Genomic DNA, 18,999 nt, shown 5'->3' with positions numbered 1-18,999 from the left:
GATGGCTGCATTAACGTAAATACTTCAGACAGTACACGAGGCTACGAGGCTTCGTCGATTTTGACTCTGCTTATAGAAGACACAAAAAGTTTTCGAGGCTGAGTGCGACCCCCGCGCGAAATTGTATTATTATTAACGAATTACCACATTCTCAACCACATGCCAAGATGCACGCCAAGTTTTCGTCATTTTTTATACTCGCACCGATAAGAAATACATGAGACGATTAGATACTCGAACGTCACGACAACTTCAACGATATGTGCTTTGAATGTCGTTATGAAAAACTTCGAGTTTAAAAAAATGTTTCTGTCTTGGCAGTGGTTATGCTTTGATTCGTTTGTTATTGTATCGATTGGTCCAGATTTTTCAAAATAGAGCAATGCGATTTTCCATTTTAGGCGACTAATCTTCGAGATTTCTCTTATTAGAACTAGCATTTTTCTACGAAAAAAAGTATGTGAAACTACGTTACATCGAGTTATTTTCCAAGCCGCCGCAGCCTCGACTCGACCCGAGACAAAAAATTTTACAAGTAACAAAATTACACTCATACTCGTAACTTTCCAAGCACATTGAAAAAAAATAAATTATAAACCGCGCGCCGAGGCTCGAGGTGCAAAATTTATCGTTGCCGAACCATCTGTATTAACAATTACAGAGCCGCGAAATGATTAATTGTTTTTTTTTATTCATATTTTACGGTTTGAGAAACGATTTCAATAGAATTAGGAAATGAGCAAAAAAGAGAGAGATAGAGGCCAAGAGAAAGTTGTTATTGTTTTCGTATAATATGTAAGCATCTGATGCATTTAAATTCATACAAGACTTGAAATCTTATTGAATAAAATTATACATCGCTAAATGCCTTGATTTCCCTTTACAAACAATGAATAGAATTGTAGCTGTTACAAAATATTTTAAATACTCTAGATGAAATTCACGGTGTCCCACGAGGGTACCAAAATAATTGTTTTCATTTTTATGCTTTAATTATCAACTATTTCGACAAATAAATTGACTGATCCTGGTCAATTAATTTTTTTAAAAAGTATACGTATTAATATGCAATTACGGAATTATTCTAAATTAACATTTGATTAATGTTTGTTTTTATCTTGACCAATTATAGAGTACCCGAGTGATTCGCCGTGTTGCTTATCTGTTACAAAATAATAACACTAGACTTTTCTTCGCAGCTTAGGCATGAAAATAATAATGGCTGTGTCTGCGTCTGTTCTGCATTCGGACAAAAAATGGGAGAAAACAATACGAGAAAGTCGACGGGTATCAGGTGTAATATATGGAACACAGACACTTGTTTGGGGCCTTTGGCCACGGACGCTTATAATTTCACATATTATTGCGCGGTTCGAAGGTGAGGCGTATACTCGAGCCAAAAAAGTCGCAGCTGCTGTATATACGTACAGGTACTACACACAGTCGTAGCAGCCCTGCACGATGATATCTTCACACACGCGTGACGCCGCGCACCGCGCGTAAACTCAAAGTCGACGTCGTTCTTACGTACACGTACTTGTACATTCAATTTGCTTAATAACGATGAAAAAATAAAAAAAAGGCGAAAAGAACTTGTGAAAAGTCACGATCGATTGCTTTTCATCCTATCCGGGAAATTTAGAAATTGGTGTGAAAAAAAAGGCGAGCAAAGTTATAACTGCTTGACTGTACAGTTATATAGCCGCCGCCGCCGACACCTGTTTCCTGTGTTGTTCGGTTGATAATTGACAATGGCCTGGGAAAAACGCGTTACTACTGTCAGAGCTGTGTACTGTAACGCTGTCGAACGCGAGAGGTGAAGAAAAAAAAAAGGATACTTATTGAGCTCTGTATTAATGTCCGCGCGCGGAGGTGTAGCAGCAGCAACAGCAGCGCAGCACTTCAAAAGATCGAGGCCTTTGCTCTCTCGCGTCGGGATCTTTGCAAGTAGATCACGACTCGCGCGCGTCTATGCTGTGTATGTACGGCGGTAGCAGGAAAAAATAGAAAAAGAATAAACGAAATCGAGCCGCGAGCGAGCGAGTATACCGATAATTCATGGTGGCGATCTGTTTTTTTCGAGTAAATTGTAACACCTTCTATGTAGATTTCCATTAAGAGAAGCGTCGCTCGAGGAATAATAACACGAGCACGCGAGTGTTGAATCACTACACACACACGTACAAACACATGCGAAAGTAAACAGAAAATATATACAAACGTGACTTTTTGCTAGCGCGAGTTTGAACTCGCCTTAACTTACTGTATTGATGCTGCATATAGGGTATGGCAGCATCGTATTGTCTATAAGTCGTGACCGCGAAAATCCGCGTCGGGTAAATAAGATAGTTCTCGATATAATATAAAAGTCGTTTAAACCTTACTGCTGAATAAGCACATATAATACTTTTGAGGACGAGCGGAGCATGATGTTTAGCCCGTGTTGCAGCTCAGCTTATGTAGCTGCTTATATATTTATATGGGTCAAAATAATACTTTTTTACAAAACCGTGCGCACGTATGTCACCGATCTTGACGCGCTTTTGGTATGTTATAGTACATGGTAAATAGGTCCCAAAAACAACATTTTATACCCCCTCCCCCCCTCCTACCCCCCACTTGCGGTATAAACGTCCATTTTCGATCTATATTTTTTCTGAGGACATGAAGTGATTAAAAAATCTGAAAAAATTCATAAAACATTTTCACGAAAAGGTTATCTCAAAATCCACATCGATTCAGTGCATAATGGTATCAAATTTGCATATGTGATTTATGTGGAAAAAAATTTACAAGTAATAATTATATGAAAAAGCACATTGATTCAGTACATAATGGTAATACACATCCATGCGATATTTGTCGAAAAAAATTTTCATCGAAAGATTATCTTAAAAATCACATCAAAGTGGTACATATGCGTATTACACATGCATGTGATATTTGCGAAAAGAAATGTTCAACGAAGAGCAATCTCAAAGTCCATATTACTGCGGTGCACGATGGTGTCAAACATACATGCGATACTTGCGGAAAATCATTTTCAACAAAAAATTCTCTTAGAATCCACATTGCAAAGCATATTGGTGTCAAATATGCAATCAGTATACGCCAAAAGACATTTTCGTAGAAGAGTAATGTCGGTGCATAGTGGTACCAAACACACACTTGACGAATGTGGAAAATCCTTCACACAAAAGAATAAACTAAAGGTATAAAAAATAAATGAGTTTGATGATCAAAGATATTCACACGAAAGAAACTTATTAAAATCTAAATTAGTATGTCGCGCATCACTTACTAATTGCGTATTATTGAATGCATAATACACTCGGCAACAAAATTATCGCAACAAAAAAATTCATCGAAATTTTGTCGATTTTCAAATGCTTCTATCTTGGGCTAGATTTATCATATCGACATGCTTTTTTTTTTAATTTCTTGGAAATTTTGTCCTCTTTAAATCCATATAAATTAAGATAAGATTTGAGTTAATGTTGAGTTACCAGTAGTATTTGAGCGTGACCCTAAAAATTACTGAAAAAAAATGACTGTTTGAACGTGTACCAGTACCACAGTGATTTTTTCATCGAAATCTAACATACACCATCGCAAAGTGCTCTTTTTAACGACCTACAGAGCGTTAAAAAAATCGTAGAGAGGTCCTTTTTTTTTAAATGACTCGTTAAAAAGAGCACTTTGCGATGGTGTATGTTAGATTTCGATGAAAAAATCACTGTGGTACTGGTACACGTTCAAACAGTCATTTTTTTTCAGTAATTTTTAGGGTCACGCTCAAATACTACTGGTAACTCAACATTAACTCAAATCTTATCTTAATTTATATGGATTTAAAGAGGACAAAATTTCCAAGAAATTAAAAAAAAAGCATGTCGATACGATAAATCTAGCCCAAGATAAAAGCATTTGAAAATCGACAAAATTTCGATGAATTTTTTTGTTGCGATAATTTTGTTGCCGAGTGTATTTCAATTGTGCCAAAAATTACAATAAACGCTCTAATCTTCATACGATTTTTTTATAAATTATTATCATTATTCACCACTGAAAATCATAACGAAATTGTAAGAAACTAAATACCATATAAATCATAATTTATATTACTACAATAAAAATAGTTTCGATGAAAAAAGTACAACAAAATCACGTAGAAAATGCATTAAAAAAATTAAATATGATTGTAGCAAATCGATGAATGAAATTTAAATTATGAAATACAATGGTGGTAATATTTTTACACTAGAATTAATTTTTTTAAATTATATTTTTAAGAAACACTTAATTCGTAATAATAATAATCTATTAATATTTTACAATGTTCATATAACTCTGCTGTGTCTAAAGCGCAGAGTTAAAATGGGATTTATAAATAAACAATTTTATAAAAAGTAAAATTTAAAAAAAGAACTGCTTTTTCTAGTTGTAAACACTCAAAGTTTACTGTAACGAATTTTTCCTCGTATAATTCAAAAATTATCTTTAAATGTTCATGATATGACAAATGAGTCTGATTTTTCGAAATTAGATCATAATTATATAATTTAGCAATAAACAATAAGTTCGGTGCAAACAGTAATCTATTTAAATTGAGGCCAGAATATTGGTACAGTCATCCTGTTTGATTATGAGCTTTTTAACTTCATCAATAGATAGAGTATTGTAAATTGGTAAGTGCCAAAAAGTTTTTCGTAGGGTATATAATACAAAACATTTGTCGGCAACGACAAATATATAATGTAAAATTAAGACTACTTCTAATGAATTTATTCTATTTTTTTCTGAAAATACGTTTAGTCGGACAACGAAGTGCCAAAATATTCTTATATTTAATAATAAACGAGCGCCTTATGATTCTCAATCATCACAAAATAAAAGCAAGCAAAGCTCGAGCGAAGCAATCGAATTACGAGAACGATATTACTAAACTGGCTCGCAGTACACAAACACACGAACGCCCAATCGTTATAAAAAGTCTTTCTTGGAAGGTGAGTGCTGCAGTGCACGCAATACTGCGGCCGGCGCATCTAAACCGAGCTTTTGTCTCTCTGCGAAGCGCTTCGAAAAATCTCTCGATTGGTTTTTTTAATAAATAGCCGGAAAATTAAGTAATGAACTTTTCGGTATTCTTTTTCGCGCTAAGAACGAGTGCGCAAAATAAATAATTTTGTATACAAAAACGAATGTGTATGCATTTCGAAGAATTATAAAAAAAAAGATCGGCTCAACTTCAAGGAAGCATATAGAGAGAGAGAGAGAGAGAGACTGCTCGAATGCCTCGAACATAGTTCAGTTTTAATTAACAGAAAAAAAGGAAGCACGAGAGATTATTATTTATATTCCTTACGCGAAGACATAGGCGCGCTGGCGCGTATATGTTCGTGTGAGTACATTATGTAGCGGTAACAACAACAACAACAAGAGCATCGCGATAGTAATTCATTAAATTACAATTACCAAGAAAAACCGTAGCCCCGTGCACTAACGCGCACATACACAGTGCACACTCACATAGAACACACACACACGCATAATAATGTCTAAGAGAGGCGCGCTGCAAGTGCAGTGCTGCTGAGCTGCTTGCAAGCCTGCATATAGTATAGAAGTAGAAGAAACAGGAGCAGTGCTGCTTGTATAAGGATTAGTAAGACATGTCTGTTTCGTCTTGGGATATATCGCAGAAGAGCGAGACCCTTTCGTGATGGGCATCGGACAGGCGCGACGACTGCAGCGTAGATTCTTTACTAAGTCTTGGAAGCATCTGTGATGACCTGGTAGTAATGTTCAACGTTTTGTGGCTAGTTTATGGCCAAGGATAAAGTTTCTCGGACCTAAGAGGGCCATTTTAACTGTGTTAACTCTGCTCAAAAGTGTCAACAAATTTGTTTTTTTCTTTAATATTTTTGGCTATATGATGCTCCAAATTTCTGTTTGTCATAAAAAATTCATGCGAATTACCATTTGAACATACTTTCAATAGTTATTATATATTAACCCTTTAACGCCTGAAATGACCATTTTTGGACAACATTTATAGCGATGAATTACACCGACTAGAAATTGTTTGAAAAAATTTTCAGATATCATTTCTCACGTAAAATTTAACTCAAATTTTAACACGGAAAAAAGGTTCGCTCGTGCATCTCACGCATATCAATTTGGTCAATGGCTTGTATAATTTATTGTAAAACAGTTATAATTACGAAATTCAAAATGGCGATCATAAATTTGACTCCCGGAGACCTGTATGTCATAAAATGATTTCGGCAATTTTTAACTCGATAACCATCAACTTTACAAGAAAAAGTTGTAGTATAAAAAGTGTTTAGAATTGATCAAAGAACACGCCTGAATTTTTTCAGAATTTTTGCAGTGATTGTTGGATTTTTAAAAAAATGGTGTTATCCAGAAATCCAAAAATCGCTGCAAAAATTCTGAAAAAATTCAGAAATGTTCTTTGATCAATTCTAAAGACTTTTTATTCTACAACTTTTTCTTGTAAAGTTGATGGTTATCGAGTTAAAAATTGCCGAAATCATTTTATGACATACAGGTCTTCGGGAGCCAAATTTATGATCGCCATTTTGGATTTCGTAATTATAACTGTTTTACAATAAAATATACAAGCCATTGACCATAATTTATATGCGTGAGACGCACGAGCGAACCTTTTTTCCGTGTTGAAATTTGAGTTAAACGAAATATTTTTCTCGAAATTTCATGTTTTTTTATACAAAATTGTTTATAACTTTTTATTTAACAATTTTTTTTAGATTCTGACCCTGGATTCGAAAAGTAAATTAAATTTTACGTGAGAAATGACGTCTGAAAAGTTTTTAAAACAATTTCTAGTCGATGTAATTCATCGCTATAAATGTTGTCCAAAAATGGTCATTTCAGGCGTTAAAGGGTTAAGTATAATATTTTTTTCAAAACCTTGCTTTGACTTATTGCACTTTTTACTTACTCGCACAGCGCGGCACTCGAATCATTGACATTAAATGTTGTTTATCAACACTTATTTATCAACTTTTTAATAGGATTAAAATTTCTAAATTCATACTTAGGTATGTACTTTCAATTAAAAATGATAAATGTACAAAATTCATTGTGCAACATTTATTATTTTGTACATTTATCGAATTTCCCATGTTATTTCGTCAAAATTGCCCTAGTGCGCTTGTACAGAATTTCGCCACTACGCGGCGTGACGGTATCATTCAGTCCTCAATACAATTAGTTTTACTCTGCCACTTGCGGATTTACAGATGGAAGTAATCGCCATCTAGTAAGACTAGACTGAAGCATAACGACAAAATTTGCTTGAAATTTCAAACTTTTATTATGCGTTCAGGATATATTGCAAATTAAATTTATCAGTAGTTAGCGCGATACCTTTTATTTACATTAAAACTGTATATTTTAATAAAATTTTTATAATTATCGGAGCTCACAGAACTTGCGATATGGAACTCCCAATGCTTATAGTAAGTCCGTGTTACTATTGAAATTGCATAGATGACTGATTTTCTAACACATGAAAATCATCAAGTTCTCTTCAGTTTTCAGTTTTTATAATTTATTGCAAAAAACCATATAGTTAAACCTTTCATCAAATTCTCTAAAAAGAATGATTTGACTTATACAATTAGTTTTACTTTGTCACTTGCAGATTTACAGAAACTAGGTACTCGCCATCTAATGGTGGAGGCTCGAAGCTATGTTGTAGGGTTTAAAGTAGTAGAAATAGGTTTTCTTATATCAATGTTGTTAAGTATGTAACACTTCGTCAATGAAAACTAACATCGATATTTATTTTACAACGAAAATTAACATATTTCAAGGTTCTTTGTAGAAAGTAAACACCATTCAGTGTTGTCTAACGAAAATTAGCTCGTTGAACAATATTTTCAAAAAAATTTTTTTGTTCATTTATGAAGACAGTTTTAATAATTAAAAAAACTTAAATTTTCAATAAGCACGAAAAATGTCTAGCAAAGCTCTTGCGTGGTGTTATTTAGTCCAATCAATTTATATATTGCTATAAAAGTACTTAAATGTGTCTAGATAAGAATATTAACTCATGATTTCGATGGGACAAAAACGACGTTTATTCTTTCTTTTTATGGCACGCTAACCTAAAAATCGCAACTTCGCCGCTACTTTTAGGCTTTTGTACCATAAAATATTGTATGCAACTGATACGGATATGCTTTTCCAACGAAACTCGTTACAGCCCTCGCCTTCGGCTCGTGCTGCAACCCCTCGTTTCGCTGAAAAAGTATATCCGTACCCGTTGCATAAAGTACTATTATGCTGTATCTCATAAAACTGTTTGAAGTGTTCCCTAAAAAATACCTATTCCGATGAGAAATTTTTGCTCTATCGATCTAGATTACTTTAAAAAATTGTAAAAATGAAGTTTTTGAGAATTTAAAGGATTACCGAAGATTTTCCCAGAATTTGTAAAAATTTCAGGAAATCTAACTTCGCCGTCAAAAAGCTGAAAAATTTTTTATCAAATTAACTGCATTCAGATACTTATACAGCGAGTTGAAAACTGAACGTTTGGACTAAATAATACCGTGCATGCGTCAGGAGTTTTGACGTAAAATGTCACATCAGCTGAGATCGTTTAACTGCAGATTTTGGACACGCAATTCCATTTTGTATGACTAATTCGTGAAAGTTTTTTTACACCTTCACAGCTCAAACGCGTTAATTATCGGTGTGTATTTGGAAAGGAGCCGGTTATCGTTTGGTTTCTTCCACTTTATAGGTGTTTACGTCATTTTAAAACTCCCTTATAATTTTCACACAATTGTGCTAGGAAAATCGCTCAAAACAAACAAATTCATTTTTATGTATTTCAAAACATTCCAAATGATTATTCTTTAATCATTAGTCCATTATTAATGTCGAGCATTTCTACGTAGATCGTACCTACATCGTAATTTTCTCATGTTTGCGTTTTACCACCAAGAATCCTAAATCTCGAGCTTCCTTCGTCCTGGGTGAAAGAAATACTTGTACAGATCTAGCTTCTTTTCCGAAACTGCTGAATTATAAATTTAATAGCCGAGAAGATCTCGTTCGGTAGATCGCGGGGAAATATCGCACGAATATATGTGCATCGGGGCTATCTCTCTCTGTCTCTCTCTCTCTCTCTCTCTTGGAGTTGAACATCGACACCCCCTCTTGACCGAGCAACAGCAGGAGCATATACAGAAGATATATACAGGCTAGCATCTAGCATATATTACGAGGCAAAAAAAACACACACGAGCTCTCCTGCTGCATGACTTGGCTTGGCTTCACAGCACCACAGCCAGATGAATAAACATAGAATCGGCCCCGCGCGCTCGCGCTGAATTTCCTTATCTTTGGCGCGTGTATATGTGTGTGTGTGTGTGTGTGTGTGTGTGTGTGTGTGTGTGTGTGTTAGCTAGCTAGGCTGCACTTCTTCTTCGTGTGGCGAGGAAAATACGCCTTGAGGAGCACACCGAGCTGCGGAGCTAGCTCCTCTCTTTCTTTCTCTCTCTCTCTCTCTCTCTCTCTCTCTCTCTCTCTCTCTCTCTCTCTCTCGGATGCGCACGGCTGAGTCCTGACTCGCTCTCAAAGGTCAGCGACTCCTAGTTGCGCTGCTGCTGCCTATGTACTCGAGAGCTGCGCTCTACTAACTCGCAACTCCACTGCCATAGGCCAATGCGCGCATTTATATATCTATGTATATACTGCACACAGCCATGCACTGCTTCCTCCTCGACGCCACCGCCGCCGCCGCGGTCGCCCGCGCGCATCTATGAATTGATGAACGAAGCGCGGCGGCGAGCACCGAGGAAGAAAAAAAAATCAAGGGCAAGAGCGCGCGGAGCCGTCAACGCGCGCGTCTCGAGTCTCTAATGCAAAAACGAGCGAATATATATATAAGAAAATGAGAGCTTCGATGCGGCGGTGTTGTAGATGAAAAAAAAGCTCTGCCCTCCTCGCTCTGCGCACCCCGCGCGCTGCCGCTCTTATAGCTTGACCGTATAATATATAAACTATACAGGATATGTAAAAGAAAATATACTTTCTTATACATATAATACACGGCTAGGTATACACCGAGAGGTTGTTGACTGCCGTGCACAGATGCGCGATGTCTATAGATATATATATTATGTAGCCGTATGCTGTATGTATACAGTGGTATACAGTAAAAACCTCCCGAGCCTATGTACAGGCTGCCGTTAAGCTCTGGCTTTGCTCGCGGCGCAAAACATCTCTTCGTGTGTCCAGGATCCTGCGCGCGTCTCGATGCACGTTACGTACTTATCGAGAGAAGATTGTAACCGGGAGCTGTTTTTCGATGAATAATTAGAAAAAGTGAGCTTGCGGTTGAGCTTTTATTCGAACGTCGCGGATAATTAAAGATGCGATTATTTATATGGTATAATTTAAACAATGATTCCCAATAATGAACATTTTCATTGGAAAATTTCATTGATATTAATAAATGATTTCAAAGTAATGAAAAGTAGTGTCACCTACACCTGTTGAAAAAATTGTAAGTCTCCCTGATAGAAATGATCGATAATGTATGGCTATTTTTTGGCTAAGGGGAAAGTTTTTTGAACATATGAGGGCCTTTAGCATAAGCAGCATACGAAGGGATACATCTAATTATATTAAAGCCGTGCTTCTATTTATACAAATATTTTTACCCTGCCACTTGCAGATTTATAGAATCAAGTAACTATCCATCTAGTGGTGAAGGCTCAAAGTAATATTATCGTATCATAAGGCTTGAAAACTGGACTATATTTTGGAAAATAATTAAACTGTAATTTTCACTTTATTCAAAATGCGCTGAATATTAATAACAAAATTAAAACAGAAAAAAGTATTTTATTAAATATTTTAAATTACAAGCTTTTGGGAATCAAGTTATTGTTAAAGTTGAGCGTTTCTACGAGTAGCTTTTAAAGAAAATTTTCACGTGTGCGACGTTTGTGCACGTATACGTGGGTATACCCAGATACATCGCAACGTCTAATTGTAAAGCTCAACGGGGAATTACTCGTAAACAATCGGTGTTGCTGTAGTGCGTGTGGTTATATCAGCGTCGACTGAGATCTGCGAGAGGATCGCAAAGGAAGCTATAGAGATACAAGAAGGAGGGGGGCCCACAGGAACGAGGAGGTGCATCGCCGGCTGACCGTAGGGACAATTATTTTGCGCACGGCCGAGGCTCTTTCCGCAGGTGCATTAACCACCGAGGGGAAGCGTGACGGAAAAGACTCTAGGAAACATAGCTGCGGTCGCGACTGTACCTTCATACGTGTGTTTAGGTGCACATCGGGCGAACGATAGGAGCCCCCCCCCCCTCCTTTTTCCTTCTCGTTTATTTTTCTCTTGGTACCGGCAACGTCATTCTTTTTCACGCTTTATATACCCATTGTTTTCCTGTATCTTTCTTTTCTGCCCTTCAGTTTTGTTACATAATAATTCGTTGTATCTTTTAGATTTTATTTATCTTAAGTATCGATGTGGCAGAGGTACGGTGTAATGTCATATTACACAGAGCTCAATTGTGATGTTTATTTATAGCATCAACTTTAACGTGAACATCATTCAATGATCGATTTTACAAAATTTGAGATTTTAACAATTGTTTATAGAGCGTTGTGTTTTAATCTTCAAAACTTTATTATTCATAGCTTACTGCTCTCTTTTGGACTTGAAAATTCCAACTTTTTTAATGGTAATTTGAAACTAAACTTACGTGTGATTAAAAATTATTATTATAAGTTGAAAAATATAAACTAAAGCTTCTAAATCATTGTTATTTTCTTTTATGAGAAGAAAATAAATTGTGGTTCAGATTTCGTAACTATAAAAATAAAATTATGCTTTCATTTTTTCAGGCGGTCTTATAAACGAGTTTATAAATGGTGTAAATTTTGGATCACTATTGGACCATTTCCAACCCTGGTAGAAATAGTCAAGTGTTGATGTAACTCAAAAAATGATCACTTGAAATGTTATAAAATCTAGCGAATATTAAAATTACTTTAAATTGTTTCGAAAAATTCAGTACAGTTTTCAACCACTTCTAATTCGATAATTTGAGCCTCGTCTGGTTAAAAAAAATTTGAAAAATGAAAATCCACTTTTTGAGGCCCTGGATTTTCATTTTTCAGTGTGTTCTTTAAAAATATATACATAGTTTCAACTGAATTTTTTAGACACTTTTGAAGTGGCTTTGTCCAAATACTTGGTATCCGAATACAGAAATCCATTTCGTTCCCATTTGAATTATTTTAAACGCGGCTCGCGACAGTATAATACAATTATCGATTGCAGTGCTCGATGATCATGCGAGTAAGTAAATGTAGTAGAGAGAATTAAAGTAAAAGTATATATTTTGTAAAAAAAATTATATTTAGAACTAATTTAAGAGATACTTACTGTTAAAGATGAATTTTGGCGTGATTTAGCCCAAAGCGGTGCCTAGTGTGATTACCGAAAATGCCCAAAAATCGAGACAATTTTAGCTAAACGAGTAATGCTTTTAATGCATATCTTAAATTATTTATACTTAATAAAAATTATTTCTAAAATCAAAAAAAAATTTAGATCATAATTTACATGAATATTCTTTTATAGTAACCCATAAAGTTACCTAGAACATTTATTACGAAAATCAAGCTAAACATTCCAGTCGAAAATCCAGCTAAAATGTTTAACAGGGTTCAAATGTACAAATAATTGTGTAAAATTCTTCGAAGGTTACTAAAATATTTGTCGGAATATAAGTATGAGAGGTCAAATTTCGTCTCGCTCTCGCATTTATAAATCGAGAGGTATACATATACGAGTCATTTCACGCTCGAAATGGTCCATTCAATCTGCTCAGGTATAGTCTACGGAGGACCTATAATAATATACACATGCTGTATACAAAATGGTAAAGCTCGTCGCATAGGCAGGGCAAGCCTCGCGGGTATCTAGCTGGTATCTTCTATCTGATAAGGCAGCACAGAAGCGCGCATGCAGCAGCAGGGAGCTCTGTACGACGTCCGTAAAGCTTGTCCGCGCGCGCCAGAGAGAGCAAAGCGACGTTTCGCTTTGGCTTCGTTTTATTTTATTTTCTGTTTTGCCCGCACGAGAGAGAGAGAGGCACACGAGTGCAGACTGTATATATGTGCAGCAGCCCCGCGAGAGCTTAAATGCATCTCGCTCTCGCTTTCTCTGTCCCTTACTGCCGCTATATTATACGTAGGAGCAGCTACCTATATATATGCTGCAAAATAGTACAGCCACGGTAGCCATGAGCTAGGCACGTATGTGTGCTCTATACGACATACATAGTAGTAGATTCTTCTTTCTGCTGTCCTGCGGCCAACTCCGAGTCGCGGCTCTTTACACATTGTATCCTATACGCGGCGCGAATTTCGTGCTGTCGCGCCGTAGCCGTATTCATATAATGGCTATTTTACACACACACACACATTCACAAACACATTATAACTGTACGCGCTGCTAATTAACATTGATGCAATCAACTTTTGCAAAAACGAATTCGACGTTTCGAGAACCAGAGACAGAGAGACGAAAACGTGTCGAGCAAAATAATCAAGCTTCGTTATTGTTCTCGGCTCTATTATCGGAAATTTACCGGTTCTGTGAACGCGTTACACTTGTCCATTCATGGTTACGCTTTTGTTTTATTGACGAAAAATTAAAAAAATAAAATAAAATTACGAAATATTCCGAAGAAGCAGACTCTGACGAATCGTTTTGAAAAACTTTGTACAATGGAATAATCGAACGATACTCGACATGATGATGTTGCAATATATTTCCCTTATAAAAATTTCCTATGGGATCTCGCGAAATTCCTACAAGAGTCCTACAGGATTCCAGTGAGAATTTCGCCGGATCCTATAGGAAATTTTTATAAGTGTTGTTTAATGAAAATTAAAAATTCAGTTTTGTAAGAGCCATGAATTAGATATTATATTAAACCCGCATGTACTCCCTGTATAAAATAAGCCGTTGCCTCAGTGAAGAAGAAACTTGACTATTTTTATGACCATGCTTGTACCATTATTTTTACGTTGCCACTTGCAGATTTACAAATAAAGAGATACTCGCCATCTAATGGTGGAGACTTGAAGTGGTATTACCGATTATTTGAAGTGATTGAAAACTAGTCAAACAGTTTCTCATGTTTGTAACATAACAGAATAGTCACCAAAAACAAGCCCATTAATAGTCATGTATGAATGGTCTTACCGGAGTGAGAATTTTTACGTTGAAATCTACCCTTACTGGAATCCTATAGGACTCCTGCAGGAATTTCGCGGGATCTTATAGGAAATTTTTATAAAGGTAAACACGAAAAGGGGTGGATTCCACTTCTATAACATTTGCATTAACGTTGATTTTTTTCAAATTCTTAGGTTGAAATATTTGTAGATTTCCACGTGGAAATACAGCTGTTTGTTTTTAGTAACATTTTTTAATTTATCTAAAAAAATGTCATTATTAGTGATATTCAAGATTTAGCAGTACACTTAGGTATGAAATGAATATTGAGTCATAGTAATTATTACAAAATAGAAAACATTTATTTTGTAAACAGTTCGATAAAAAACCATTAATGTTACAAAAATACTATCATAATTAGTTAAAATTAACTATTTTATATTTCATCAAAATCTAGTTGGAACAAAATAAAACATAATTTTTTTCTTTTCATGCAAGTCTTTACTGTCATTGTCTCATGCCCTTGATAGATACATTTTTTCCACACTTGACTTTCATCTACAATACTTGTTAAACAATTAACAATATTGGCCTTGACTTATACACTGTCAGAGACAAGTCTCTTGTGTAGACGACTCGCCAATGGTCTTGGCCATCTAGCGGTTGAAATGGAAACTTAAGAAAATAATGACTGTGATGAAAGCCATAGTTATCATTGCATTTGATATTTAAGCTATGCCAACAATAGCATCCAGTACAAGGATAGAAACTGCTCGCTCAGCAGGTGTCAGGCGCGTGGCGTACTTTCAGTAGTATAGTTATTTGAATCCTTGATTCCATGCTGGCATTGGGTCTCTACGCAGGCGCGCACAGGGGGAACGTCACAAGCACAAGTTTGTGCAAACGTATAAATATCTGCTTGTACTACATCTCTCTCTCTCTCTCTCTCTCTCTCTCTCTCTCTCTGCTCTGCTCTCTTATAAACATTTAAGCACAATATATTATCTGCTACAATATCGGCATGGAAAAATCGCTACAGCTCGCAGCTCAAATTTTGCGCTCTCCTCGATTGATAATAATACATTCGCAGATCGGGGGCTCAGATTACGCATTGACGCGTGTATTCATTTATACAAGCGCGAATGTCGTGTCGCGCGCAGCTCACACAAGGGATAGCGCGGCGCGCTCCGATTAATGGGTAATTAATGGACGTACATATACGAGATGTGCAGCTCTGCAGCTAGCTAGGAGGAATCTAACTGCGCAATCTCGCGCCGTGTACTACATTCTATGAGCGAGCCTTGATTGCAGCTGCTCAGTAGCTGCAATCTTAATTAATGAATAATTAATGTAACATCGCTTTAACTCGGTGAAAATTTTTAGCCAACGGAAAACTACGAAAACAGCGACTATCACACAAGTTTATCGTTGTTGTGTGGAGGGAGATGTATATATTAAAAAAAAAAGAATCCACAAGTCAAGCATCAAAAGCGTTATAAGTATAGTACGCGGACGAAGTTATATTTGCACAAGAAAAGACAAAGGGCTGACCTGAAAAAAAATAAAATAAAATAAAAGGAAAAAACTGCCTGCCTGCCAGCCGCGAGCTGCTCTGTACAGCAGCAACGGCAGCTATATAAGTATATGCACGAAGGGGCATAAATACACATGGAAATGGAAATGTCGTGGACTCTCTTTTTCTCGTTCGTACTACCGCGAGCAGCAGCAGCAGCAGCAGTCACCGCCGCTGCATGGGCAGCAGCATAGGAGACACGGTTGGCTGTGCACTTCGTTTCTTCGCTCCGGCGATTTTCTCCCACCCAGATTGTGCACCTTGCCCTTCGCCGCGGCGGTGCACTTGCATACACATACAGTACCTACCAGGTAAAAAGCACTGCAGCACGTATAACAGTGGGTACGTGTGCTGTGGCACCTATATAATCTACAATGCCGGCCAAGATTGCACCGCGCTGCAGTGTGTTTGTGCATCGCGAAGTACGCCGCCGCCATCGTCCTTCTCACCTGCGAACCCTTTTTTCCTATATATAGGTGTATATATGTATATACCTGCAGAGAGAAACATCCTCGAGCGAAGAAGTTCAACTCATGCATGTGCCTGACTCGAATTACCCGTTGCGTATGTATGCAGAGGCTCTGGGTATAGTATACTACTCGCGCGCGACGAGGAGCTACAATATAACATTCACTGCTGCTGTTGCTGTAGTGTGTTCACACTTGCCCAGGATAAATGCTCCCCCGTGTAATTGACATAGCTTGCGAGGCTCGAGACTCGCGAATATCTTACTTTACATTCTCACCGTACACCATTGAGCGCATGAACTGTGCCTACCGCTTATAATAATATAATATACTTGCTGCATGCGCTTGCGCATGTGATGGAATAAAATTAAAAATGTGCGATATAATTTTCAGCCGAGGGAATACTTTTGTCCGATGAGTTTGGACTTGTACAGTTGTGGGTGAGAGATTCGATGAAAGCTCGTCGGAGGAATAATCGATGGATGTTATGTATAGGGCATTTTCAGGAATTGAAAATAGGTATAAGTTGATCCTTGAAGCCACGAAATAAGTTTCCTATAAATAAAACTTTGTGGATGGAGCTCAAAAATCGATTAAAGTAGAAATTCTGGGAGAAGTTAAAAGTGAATTTCTTGACGATGAGGCAACAACATTGAATCTCGACTCGGGACTTGTTGAGAAAAATAGTGAAAAAAGACTTACCAATGCAGTTGACAATTAACGTAGATCCAAAACTAAAACAGATGCGGGGAGTAATACGTTTAATCACGTTTGTGACATATGCAATGAGGGATTTACATACAAACATAGTCTGAAAACTCATGTCGATGCGGTGCATAAAGCTATCAAACATAAATGTGATTTGTGTGACAAGACATTTTCACAAAAATGTTATCTCAAAATCCACGTCGACATTCATAATGGCTTGACACATGCATGCATTATGTGCCCGAAGAAATTCACCCAAAAGTATCATCTCAAAACCCACATCGATTTGGTACATAATGGTACCACACATGCATGCAACATTTGCGGAAAGACATTCACACTGAAGAGTAATCTTAAAACCCACGTCGATGCATTGCATATTGGTATCAAACATACGTGTGATATTTGCGGAAAGTCTTTTACTCACCAATCGTATCTCAAAAGATACATAGATGTAGTGCATAATGGTGCCACACATGCATGTGATATATGCGAAAAGAAATTCGGAAGAAAAGCTAATCTCAAAATCCATGTCGACTCAGTACATAATGGCTTCACACAAGCGTGTGATATTTGTGGAAAGACATTCTCACAGAAGAGTTATCTAAAAATCCACGTCGATTACATACACAACGGTGGAAAGTCTTTTACTCAACAAGGGCATCTCAAAGTTCACATCAAAGCTATGCACAATGGTATCACCCGCACAAGTAGTGTATGCGGCAAGACATTATCAAATAAATTTAATCTCCAAATCCATATCAGTTCAGTGCACAATGGTGTCACTCACTCGTGTGATATACGCAGTAAGAAATGCTCCAATAAGGGAAATCTCAAAAAACACATCGATACAGTACATAATGGTATTACTCATACATGTGATTTATGTGAAAAAAATATAAACACCAATCTGGTCTCATTAATCATGTCAAAACGTCGCATAATGTAATCCATAAATGCGAGACGTGCGGAAAAATATTCGGACACTGAAGAAATCTGAAAGCCCATATTGACATGGCACTATGACCTTATAAATGTATAAATGTATCTGTGAATGCGTCCAAAACCTTGATATACGATCCATTGCAAGAAAAAAGTAATGTAAAAAGTTTTATTCGATGTACGATGAATTACTCCTGTATTAACTTCAAAATAAACCAGTGGCTTGATCAATTCAGTGCATGCTTTATTATTTGATTTATAATTTTGATCTAATCATCTTTTTATCACCCTTTTGTATATCGCGTCGAAAAATAATGTCCATCTTTATAACATCAACGTATCCTACTGAAAACGCAGCTCATTTGAAGAAATTTCACGGGAATTATTACCAAAAGAATAAATGAAGCGAAACGTTAAAAAATGCCGTTTCGTTATGTAATGACCGATGATTTAAAAAAAAAAATTAGTTCCCACCGATTTCTACAGGGAGAATGGATAATTGAACATCCTCTCATAAGCTACAAAAAAGGATTATAATAATGAGCCGGTTGAATTTTTAAGAGCCATTAGAATAATGGCAGTTATACGAACTACCGCTTATACAGAGGGTTGTTACGCGTACCTAACGATTCCAAAGTCGAAAGCATATTCCATCAATAAATTATTCACGACATTTTTGCTTTCATTCGGTATAAAAAAGGGCCTCCTGTTACGTATTCTACTTGTTTTTCCACTTGGTGAAAAATTGGCAAACAATCGCGAACGTCAAAATTTCAAACATCCAGTCCTTGCTTACAAGTTCGATGCATCCCATGTATATGCCGCAGTGATTTTCCCTCGTGTCCGTCCGTAATAAGTATATTATAATGCGAGACTTATACGCACGCGAATTATGCGCGTTAAGCTCGTGCGCGCGGGGGTCAGTCTTGCAGAATGCCGGGCTGTTAGCGCATCGCGCTATGACTAATTACGAGTGCAACAGCAGCAGTAGCAGCAGCAGCAGTAGCTCCAGACTGCGCTCGCGCACGCACGCAC

The sequence above is a fragment of the Trichogramma pretiosum genome, unplaced genomic scaffold, assembly GCF_000599845.2.
Source record: "Trichogramma pretiosum strain Unisexual culture from Peru unplaced genomic scaffold, Tpre_2.0 scaffold66, whole genome shotgun sequence".
Classification (NCBI taxonomy): domain Eukaryota; kingdom Metazoa; phylum Arthropoda; class Insecta; order Hymenoptera; family Trichogrammatidae; genus Trichogramma; species Trichogramma pretiosum.
This window is presented reverse-complemented; position numbering follows the sequence as displayed.